The following is an 11,732-nucleotide window of genomic DNA, read 5'->3' on the forward strand; positions in this document are numbered from 1 at the left end:
AGGTGATTACACTGTGATTACATTCTTAATTTTAAGGCAAATTAAAAGCAAATGAAATCAAACACATATCTTGACTTCTATTTTTAATGAACTGACAACAATATTCAGCTGAAGAGGTTGTAAAAAAATGCCTTTAAAAGTCTGTGATGATCAGGCAACTCAGCTGGGATCACCGGAGGAAAAAAAGCTTTTAGAGGGTTCTGACAATCCCAGCTGAGTTGCCTGATCTCCAGAACCTTTTACAAGCATTTTTTTCACAACCTCTTCAGCTTAAGAACTTGTAAAAAATGCTTTTAAAAGATTCTGGCGATCAGGCAACTCAGCTGGGATTGCCAGAAAAGCCTTTTAAAAGCTTTTTTTTACAAGCTCTTTGGCCGAAGAGGTTGTAGAAAAAATGCTTTTAAAGGGTTCTAATGATCCCAGCTGAGCCGCACGATCATCAGAGGCTTATTTTTTTTACTTTTAAAAGCATTTTTTCAGCTAAAGAAAAAATGCTTTTAAAAGTAAAAAAAAACCTCTGATGATTGCACGGCTCAGCTAGGCATAGGGAGGGCAGGGATTTTTGCTACTGGTTCTCCGAACCACCTGCCACCATTGCTACTGTATCGGACGATCCGGTCCCAACCAGGAACATTTCACCCGTGATAGAGATAGTCTGAATTTGTAAAGGAGATTATCAGGAAAGCTAAATCTTAAAATGAACAGAAGTTAGTGAGGGATTCAAAGCAAAACAAAAAGTGCCTTTTCAAATGTGTCCCAAATAAAATGAAGAAAAAAAGAAAAAGTAAGATAGTTGGTCAATGGAAATGGCAAAATGTAACGAAGAAAAAGCAGAAGTACATCACCATTTCTGCGAAGAAGCTATACTATAGCTGCCACCAGGCAATTCTGAAAAAAGGAGGGAGGGGAGGGAGAAGGAAGGAAGGAAGGAAGGAAGGAAGGAAGGAAGGAAGGAAGGAAGGAAGGAGCTCCCTGACAGCTATCCATCATTTTCACAGTGATGTTGTGAAGATATCATTAAGAGTTCTACTCTATGCTTGAATATAGTAGAAGGATGTGGAGCTGAGCATGTTGCAAATCAATCAGGAAGCCAACAGGCAGTTGAAAATTGGTCCCACTCCCACTGCTTTTTTGCCTACCCACGGTCATTTTGTTTCTCTGTTTAGCTAAGAAAATATCTCTGAAAAGATGATCCAACAGTCATGGGTTGTCCAGTATCAACTCATTTTGAGTTCCTCGGAACTCAAGCTCCCAGGATACTAAAGGAATTTGCTGGTGGGCGTTTTATCCATTATTTTAGAGACATAACTTTATCCATTTTTTTTGGGGGGGGGAGAAATCATGGAGGATGAATGAGATATTCTGGGGACCTGTAGTCCAATCAGTTTGGTTGAAAAGATTTGAAACTAAGAAGAAATGGGAAATTAGCACTTTCAAGAGAATGAAAGAACTAGATAGATTTTGTTCCCTTCCGTTCAATCCTGTCCAATTCTCTGGGACTGCCTGGATAAATCCCTGCAATTTTCTTGGCAAAGCTTTTCAGAAGTGGTTTTCCATTGCCTCCTTCCTAGGAATGAGAGAAAGTGGCTGGCCCAGAGTCAGCCAGCTGGGCTTTGTGTTTAAGGCAGGACTAGAACTCACAATCTCCCACTTTTTAAGCCTGATGTCTTAACCACTACACCAAAGCAGCTCTCAAATGTTTCAGAAATGCAGAAAATAGCCATTCTCTGCTTCAACCCCAAGATCTGTGCATTAGAGGCCACACATTCTGCCCTGATGATTCACAAAACAAGGCCAGGCTCTCCAGCTTGCAAAGCACTGAAGCCAGATTCAACCAGCTGCCTTGCCTCAAAATAACTAGATTTTGCACATGTTTTTATGCAATACAATGAAAGACAATGCAATTAAATGTCATGAAAGCAATACAATCAAAAGTCATTAAAAAGTGGGCAATGAACATGTTATGGCTTTTGCAAAACTGAGCTTTGGGTCTAAATGAGCTATTCAATAAAATTATATTGTGTGTATAAGTGCACCCGCTTGCTAAGCGCTGAACAACAGAAAGTATGATGCATCAACAAAACACATGTAGAAAATGGTCTTCAGCATCCTGCCTCGGAATCATAAAACTCCAGACACTTGAGTGATTTACAAGCTTGCCATCGATTTCTTAAGTCCCAAATAAGGTGCATTCCATATGTCTAATGTCTGGAAATGCCCGTAGCACTACGATTCCCAATATCACTATTTGCAAGTGCCAATAAACTGCAAACATTTGGCAAAAGCCTTAGTTTTTCCCCTTGAAGATATTGCTGGCACTCTATTCCCTGGCTAGGAAGCACATCTAATGAAGTGCAGATTATGTGACCTAATCTTTTGAATAAGCAGTCAGTTTGCTGGCCAAATTCTGATTGTTGGGTTTTATTTTCGGGGTGGGGGTGTAAGTAGTAGTATTCTCTAACTCAACATTTGAAATTTGTGAATGCAACCAGAAAATGTGGGCAGCTGGCTCAGCCTGAACTTCTCTTGTGTGCAAGGTAATTAGAAACACAGGAGCTAAAAATCCTGAAAATTCAACTGGGACTCTCCCAGACCAAATCTCAGGACCACATCAGCCTCCTCAATGGTGCTTTGTGACACTTGTCACGAATCAAGAGCAAGCAGACACCATCAAGACATTTGGCTGAAAATGAAAATATTTTCCCTGAAATGATCAGGAAGCTTGCCTTGCTTGCAAACCAGATTTAAATCTTATGTATTCTCTAATTAAATTAATCTCTCGTCATGGGAATGGCAGTTGTTATTGGGCCCCAGAAAGAACACAACTCAATTGCAGATATAGCAGAAGCTGATAAATCAGAACTCTTTCTGGGGCATCCAAATGGCTCAGATTTGTAGTTAATCAAAGGAGTTAATTAAGGGGGGAGGACTTTGGTGAGGGCCCTTATCATGCAACAAGAGTTTTGCTCTGCTGTTAACTCCCTGTACAGATGTAACATGTGTTCTGCTTTGCATTTTAATCTTTTCTCTATGAGATGTAACTTATGCTAAACCAATCTTAGAGTACCCTGTTAACTGTTTGGAATCCCTGCCATATATCTTATATTGTTGTGGCCCGCCAGTGACCAGTGGAGCTGGCACCAGATTTGGACAGTGAGGAGGTTGGGGAGGAACATGGTCCAGTCCTGGAGTCTGGGGAAGGCTCTGTGTTGGAGGCAGAGATGGGACCAGGGCAGTCTGACAGTTACGAGTTGCCTTTGGAGTCAGACATCAGTGAGGCAGATGAACAGCTGGAGCTTGTTCCCAGTGTGTTCATGCGCAGAGTTGCCAGATGAAGAGAACAGCTGAGGAACAAAGGTCGACTATAGGTGGACAATGAATGGCCGCTCCCATAAGGAATAAAAGAGGAGCAAACGGGGAGGGGAGTTTGCAGGAGACAATTAGTTTGCTTAATTGGTTCATGACTCTCAGAGAATCCTTGCCAAGTTTTGAAGATATCAGCCTGGCAGCTCTCCAAGCCAGATATGGTCTGTGACTGTAAATGCTCTCTTGAAAGACTTTGTTGGATGTGAATGTGAGAAATTCACAATAACTTAATAAAAAGGGGTTTTGGTCGGCACAAGGAGTTTGAGTCGTGGTTTGGAAATGCCTAGGTCAGAACAGATATTAGTATGATCGAGCGGGTTCAGAGGTACTTTAGGAGAAAAGTTTTGCACTCTTCTGTACATAATAGAATTCCCTATGCTACTAGGCTCAAAATTCTTGGTTTGGATAACTTGGAACTGTGTCACTTGCGGTCAGACTTAGGTATTGCATACAAAATTGTACGTAGTAATGTTTTACCTGTAAATGACTTTTTCTATTTTAATCGCAATAATACACAGGCGAACAACCATTTTAAACTCAGTGTAAATCATTCTAAACTTGACTGTAAAAAATACGATTTTTGTCATAGAGTTGTCAAGGTCTGGAATGCTCTGCCTGACACAGTTGTCTCAGCTACAAATTTTCATAGGTTTTGTCACAAATTGACTTCCATGGAACTCACTTCATATTTAAGAGGTCTGTAGAGGGGGCATGCATAAGTGCACTAACGTGCCTATCTTCCCTGTCATTGTATTTTTATAATTATTCCTGTTTTTGTTTTTGTTTGACAAATTACAATAAATAAAATAAAAATAACATAAAATAAATGTAAAGGCAGCATTGGAATATTAACAAACAGCAGCAACAAAAGCAGGCAACGTTTGGATAGTTTTCAGCAAACTAAGGGCTTAGTTGGGCAGGTCAGTCAATGATAGAGAATGTATGGTAGCCACATAATGAACTCTGCACTGTTTTATATATTGATTCATGAACAGGTAGATCCATCCATTTACGCATTCCTTTTTTTATCATCCTTCCATACATTTATCTGCAGAACATATGAGAAAATAGTAAACACATTAAAATAAACATATATCAAAAAATAAAATAAACTTGTATAGGGCAAAGACTTAGGGCTGGGAGATGAGAAGAAGCTAGCATAAAAATCCTCCCAACTTGTACTTGTAGAGGTAAGACCTTGCTAACTTCAGACCTCCAAATTCCTCCACCTTTACTCTCCGGCATAGTTCTAATCCAGAATGGGAAGCATGTTTTAAAATGTGAGTATCTCCAATACTAAATGAGGATGGGGGAGGTGAACCCCAAATTTTTTTGGCATCATCAAGCCTTTCAGTTCCTTCTACTCTTTGCTGAAGAAGACAAAAATAATTACTCCTCAGAAAAAGTTAATACAATCATGTAGCCCTTTGAAAGTTCTGGTTGCCTGCATTTGGGATTTAGTAGGACCAGGATTTTAAACACATGAAAAAGATAGATAAAGGAGAGTCTTAGAAGTGGAAGGGAACAAGGATTTGTCCAATGTATCTGGTATTTGCAAAACAAAATCATTTGAATAACATAGCAGCACCCTCAGTTTTGTTGCTCCCAATTCTTCTTCTGATACCCTTAGTCTTCAGAACAATTATGTACTATAAGAGCAAACTTCACTAAATTACTCTGTTGAACTCTGATCCCCCCCCCACTTTCATAATCCCTTTAAAAAGAAAAATAAAGCTTGGCAAAAGACATATTTTGAATTTTGAGTCAGCTTTTGAATTAAAATATCTTTGAAAACTAAGATAGAAGGGTGTTTTTGGGTGAATTTTGTGTTGGCATTTTATGAATGAATGTCAAAGTATGAACACTTCCACATATGGAATCAGAATAAAGCATGAATAGCTCTGCTAGGTTCACCAGGGAAAAAAAGGTGTTATCTTTCTTCTCAGTGTCATACCATTCAAATTCTATCATCCTCTCAGCCTTCAACCATCCATCCATATAGCAGAGTTATCTGCAAGGGAGAAGCATTCCTTCATGCAATTGCAAGTAAGAAGAGTTCTCCATTCCTCTGAAAACAATAAAATACCCTATCCCACCAGACTTGAAATCCTAGGCTTAGAAAACTTGGAACTCTGTCGCCTTCAACAAGACCTAAGCTTAACTCACAGAATCATCTATTGTAATGTCCTTCCTGTTAAAGACTACTTCAGCTTTAATTGCAATAATACTAGAGCAACTAATAGATTTAAACTTAATGTCAACTGCTTTAATCTAGATTGCAGAAAATATGACTTCTGTAACAGAATCATCAGTGCTTGGAATACTTTACCTGACTCTGTGGCCTCTTCCCATAATCCTAAAAGTTTTATCCAAAAACTTTCTACTATTGACTTCACCCCATTCCTAAGAGGACCATAAGGGGCGTGCATAAGCGCACAAACGTGCCTACCGTTCCTGTCCTATTGTTTTTCTTTTCTTTTTCCTATATATATGCTTATACCTCCTTATATTTACTCATATATGTGTTTATATACTATATAATCTTTTTTCTATGATACCTACATATATTATTGTGACAAAATAAATAAATAAATAAATAAGTTGACTTCTGCTATGAGCAAAATCCTTGTGCTATCAGGGCCTTTGCTACTGCAATAGCTAAATGTATAACTGCCTACATAAAGACTATCTTCCTGTGGGCAGAATGTCCCAAAGGATATTATGACTGATACTAGTGGAAGGTTGGGCAACTCATATGTGTTCCTCCCTATTTCTGATTATTTCAACAAATCTAAAGTACTCTGTAGATCACATATAAATTCAAACAAACAGATCCGTAGGTGTCTGTCTGACTTACGCTTGGAATGCAGTATATTCAAACCGCTGCCTTAGTGCATGTCTAAAAAATTTTCCATGCAATATTTCAACATCAAGGCACATACAGCTTTTCCACAAACTATACTGAACAATCATATTCCTTTTAGTTTTAAACAGTCTGACTTGCACCTGAGGGCTTTTTCTTTTCTACTTCAAAATTCTCATTCAGACTTTGGAAACAACATTCGACGTCCATTTTCCTCTTTATGTAGCAGGCCACTAGTATTAATGAAGAAATGGACTTTGTAAGAACGGAAAAACTACCAAAGCATCTGAAATGCAATGAGGAGAGGTACAATGATAAACCAAGGATGATTTTTTTTGAAACCCTGATTGTATGCTATCTGTTTCATCAATGCATTCTACACCTGGGTGTATTACATCATCTATATATAATTTCCTCAGGTTGGTGTCATTCCTATGTGTTGCCACTACAAGTTGCAAATTCTCAATCAACACAGCCATTGGTCTTTCCATCCAGAATTTTAGGAACTAAAAGATGTAAAAGCATCCCAGTGTGCCTATTTAAAGGTTTTTCTCTAAGGTGGCGTATTCAGAAAAAGTCAATCATTCATCAAAATGCCAAAATGAGAAGGGAGGAATTTAATCATAGTTCAGAAATTAAAATACATAATCTCATAGGACTTTAATGAGAAAGCATGGCCAGTTCTTCAAATGTCTGTTTCATTTATGTACCATGTCTGTGACATTATGAAAAAACAAAATGGCAGCCAGAAGGAGTAATAACAGATATCAACCCCTTCTGCAGTTGCCATCAAGAAAACATTTTTTTTAAAAAGGGAAGGAAACCTAGGGAGATAAAGGCGAAATAGAAATGAATAAATGTCAACTAATATTCTGAAATACCACATAATTCAGGCAGTGACCATTGTCATGGTCACTGCATCCATCTGTAAGATTTCTTATATACCTTTCTCAATTTGTTTCCATCTTCAGAGAATAATTAGAACTGCAGAAAAAACCAATTACTACCAACCTGCTTTCCACTGAGGACCTGTATACTGCACGAGTCAAAAAGAGGACTGTGAAAATATTTACAGACCCCTCACATCCTGGACATAAACTGTTTCAACTCCCATCCTCAAAACGACACTATAGAGCACTGCACACCAGAGCAACTAGACACAAGAACAGTTTTTCCCCGAACGCCATCACTCTGCTAAACAAATAATTCCCTCAACACTGTCAAACTATTCACTAAATCTGCATTACTATTACTATTAATCTTCTCATTGTTCCTATCACCCATCTCCTCCCACTTATGACAGTATGATTGTAACTTTGTTGCTTGTATCCTAACGATTTATATTGATATTGATTGTTTCCTGATTGCTTATTTGTACCCTATGTCTATCATTAAGTGTTGTACCTTATGATTCTTGATGAACCTATCTTTTCTTTTATGTACACTGAGAGCATATGCACCAAGACAAATTCCTTGTGTCCAATCACATTTGGCCAATAAAAAATTCTCTTCTCTTCTCTTCTCTTCTCTTCTCTTCTCTTCTCTTCTCTTCTCTTCTATTCTATTCTATTCTATTCTATTCTATTCTATTCTATTCTATCTGGATTTTCTTCTCTCCCTTTCCTCTCTCCATTCTGTTCCTTCCTTCTATACTCCCTCCAAAACAATAAAAAGGACTTGGCACTTCCATAACATATTAAATTTGTCATTTTAAGTTCAACTTTGTTTATATTTCAATTGTTGTATGCATCATTTGCCCTTTAATATTCTTCTTAGCATTTGAACTAGGTCAGTGCTTCTCAACCTTGGCAACATGAAATTGTATGGACTTCAACTCCCAGAATTTCCAGAACTCCCAGTGCTGGAACTTGAAGTCCACACATCCTTAAGGTACCAACTAGATGCTTGATTAGTTCATACCTATCAAACCTATCAAAACATGATGCAGCAAGAACTTTGTTTTTCAGCCAGCTTGTGCTAAACCAGTGGGAGTTACTGGCTTCAGGTCACCCAGCTGGGTCCCAGGCCTAAGGGAAGCCTAGAACCAGAGTCTTTTTGTTCCTGGTCCATCAACTTAACCATTACATTGCACCGGCTCTCTTTGTTTATATCTAAGGAGTATTAATATTTAAGTATTGGTTGCACCATATCCAAGACTCATAAATAAAATCAACTACTTTGAGAAGCTTGCTAAAATTGCTAAAACTGCAACAATTATCAACCATTATAGGGAAACCCCTTGCAAAGATGTGTGATTTCATATCAGCCTTAATTTAATCATGGAACATGGAATAATAGCAATAGCAATAGGAGTCATAATCAGAGTTGCAAGGTTTTGTTACTGCAGTTTTAGTATTTGGTGGTTGAGTCTAGTTTACCTTAAAGGGCTGACACAATGGATGGAGCAGGGCTGCATCACTTTCCTTGGGGACAAGAGATGGTACTCTTCTACTTTTGATTAGTGGTTGAACTCATAGAGTGCTTGCCTTCAGCTGCACATTTGAATGGAAGACATTTTGTTGGAATTGTTCCAAAATACCATGATTATAGCTAGATTTCCCAATTTCTATCCCTCATACCTCTGATTAGCAATAGCACTTAGACTTATATACCGTTTTACAATGTTTTTACAGCCCTCTCTAAGCGGTTTACAGAGTCAGCACATTGCCCCCAACAATCTGGGTTCTCATTTTACCACCTCGGAAGGATGGAAGGCTGAGTCAACCTTGAGCCTGGTGAGATTCAAACTGCCAAATTGCTGGCAGCCAGCAATCAGCAGAAGTAGCCTGAAGTACTGCACTCTAACCACTGCTCCACCGTGTCTCATAATGGCATTATTAGAACTACAAAGTATTGCTGTTTAAAGAGTTTAACATTCCAGCATGAACCCCTGATGCAGACTTTTTCACATTGTTCTAACATGAGCTGTCCTTCTGTAATAAAATAGTTATGTCATCTTTGTCCAAATATGTACAGTTAATACTGAAGCTGCTAAAAACTGCTCTGGCTATGTTGTTTACCTTGAATGAAGTCTGTTTATAAAATAGTGCTATTTTCATTCCATCCTAAAGATGTCCATTTGGGGTAAAGGGAGACTAAAGTATGACATATTTCCCGTTTTAAGAATATTAGTATGAAAATCAACATTCTTTTTCTCTCTAAATAGGCCTTTGAACAGGAGGAAGGGGAGGACAAAGAGAAGCAAGTGCCTCGCTTGTGCTTAAATGAATTTTCCTTTTTAAATATCATATTTAGAGATAGTAGATATCACAGCTTCACCTTCCCAAAGAGCTGACTGTACATTTGAAATTGGTTTTCTGGTTTTTCACAATGTTTCATATAATGAGCTCAAACTGTGAGTTGGACTTCATTCCTAGCATTATTCCATTTACTTCAGAGCATCTCCTTCACCAGGAATGAATTTAGAAATCTTTTGCTTCGAGTCATATATTTGAAGAAGGATGGGGTCAATTAACTGTGTGACAGAGTTCTAGCCTTGGGATTGCTGCCCTAAAGACCCTGACATGGACATGGACCAAGCAGAAGACATGGACCAAGACATGGACATGGACCAAGCAGAAAAAAATGTTTGGTTTAGAAACTATAGTTAAATAGGATCTATAGTTAAATAGGATCTCACCCAGCTTGACCTCAAAGAAGGGTCAGTGGTCTCAAACCATTCCTGACAGTATTATTCAAAGTGTAGTGAAGTATAATGATTAAAATGTTGGTTTACAATGAGGTCTCTTTCAACCATGAAAAATCAGTGGGGGATTTTGGGCCAATAAGTCATACTCAGTATAACCAGAGGTTTGCTATTATGAGTAGAAAAAAAAAGATGGTGTTTTTATATAAACTGCCTTGAGCTCCTGGAGAAAACATGAAAGAAAGGGTAAGAAAGAAAGAAAGAAGGAAGGAAGGAAGGAAGGAAGGAAGGAAGGAAGGAAGGAAGGAAGGAAGGAAGGAAGAAAAATCAACAACTACTGTGAATTATTAATCATGAAGTTCTTCTCCAGACTAATACTATGGAGGTTTATGGTACTTTGTGTCTATGGAGATTCTGAATCATCCAGGTCATCGTTGTCCAAAAGCTGCTTTTTCAAAAAACAACTGGACTTCCTTTCTTGTTTTTTTCATCAAAGACATTTCACTTCTCATCTAAGAAACTTTTTCAGTTCTCTGAAAAACTGAAGTGAAGAAGCTTTTTGGATGTGAAGTGAAATATCTTTAACGGAAAAAACAAAAAAACTCCAGTTGCCTTTCATGATCTTTCTTTGCTTCTTGCACTATTGAGAAAAGTTTATAGAACAAGCAAAGGTATAATTTATAACCACTCTGACAGAGATCTTCTTCACATGATTGGCCATTGGTAATTATGAACGGCTGCAACAGTTAGGTCAAATCTTCAGTACTAGTCAGTAGAACTACTGGAGAGTTCCTTATTGCTAGACTTAGAACTTTTTTCTTTCACTTAGCTGTAGGAAAACTAGAAAAAAATTTAAACATTTGAGTATTTCTGTCCATAGCCTCCAAATATAGAACTTAATAAACCGTCTTACAAATTGGACATACAAGAGTTAACTATGTAATCTTGCTTCTGCATAAGACTTTAATTAGAAATTAATTTTTATATTTAGGTGGAAAAAGTTATTTTGCTGGGTGGAGACAAATAAAAATGTGGAAAAACATAGAATTTGAAACACAGTCAATATAGTCAATCTAGCTAAACTACTGACACGTTAAAATAGTTAATACGTGATTTAATAACCCCTTGAATATACTTTTGGATTTTGGCACATGTTAATTGCAGAAAGGAAGAAGATTACATAATTAAAGGACATTCCTGAACTATATAATGTCAATATTAACAATCGTCTTTTTTTCCCCATTGATTCCGTTTAATAATTGCTTTGGGTCAATTCTGTTTCATCTAAGAATCAGCCTAAAATGGCTTAAGATTTGGGAGTTGTGGGAATCTAATGCATTCTCCTGAATGTAACAGAAGCTCCTGCAAATAAGCTATGGAAGACAAAAAGGAACACAAACCTAGTGTTTGGTTTCCTTCTTACCCACATTTATACATTCTGCCCATGCTTGACTTCTTTGTATCAGTGTTATATTTGGAGGGAGATCGCTCTATTAATATGTTAAAATTATATGTTTTGGTAACCAAATAAGTTATATAGTCATTCCAGATGAGCCTTTATTTCACTTCATTCATAGGAATTAAGCCAAAGTTTTGTGAGAAGATGCAACAGCAGTGAAAGGGATCTAAGAGTCCTAGTAGACAATCACTTAAGTAGTGTGCAGCAGCTGCCAAAAAAAATATCCCAATGCAGTTTTAGACTCCATCAACAGTGGAATAATATCATGTGAAATATTAGTACCACTATCCTGTTTCCCTGAAAATAAGACCTCCCGGGATAATAAGCCCAATCAGGCTTTTGAGCTCTTGTGCTAAAATAAGCCCCCCTGAAAATAAACCCTCCCCAAAAATAAGCCC

Source organism: Ahaetulla prasina, chromosome 2 (genome assembly GCF_028640845.1).
Source record: "Ahaetulla prasina isolate Xishuangbanna chromosome 2, ASM2864084v1, whole genome shotgun sequence".
Lineage (NCBI taxonomy): Eukaryota > Metazoa > Chordata > Lepidosauria > Squamata > Colubridae > Ahaetulla > Ahaetulla prasina.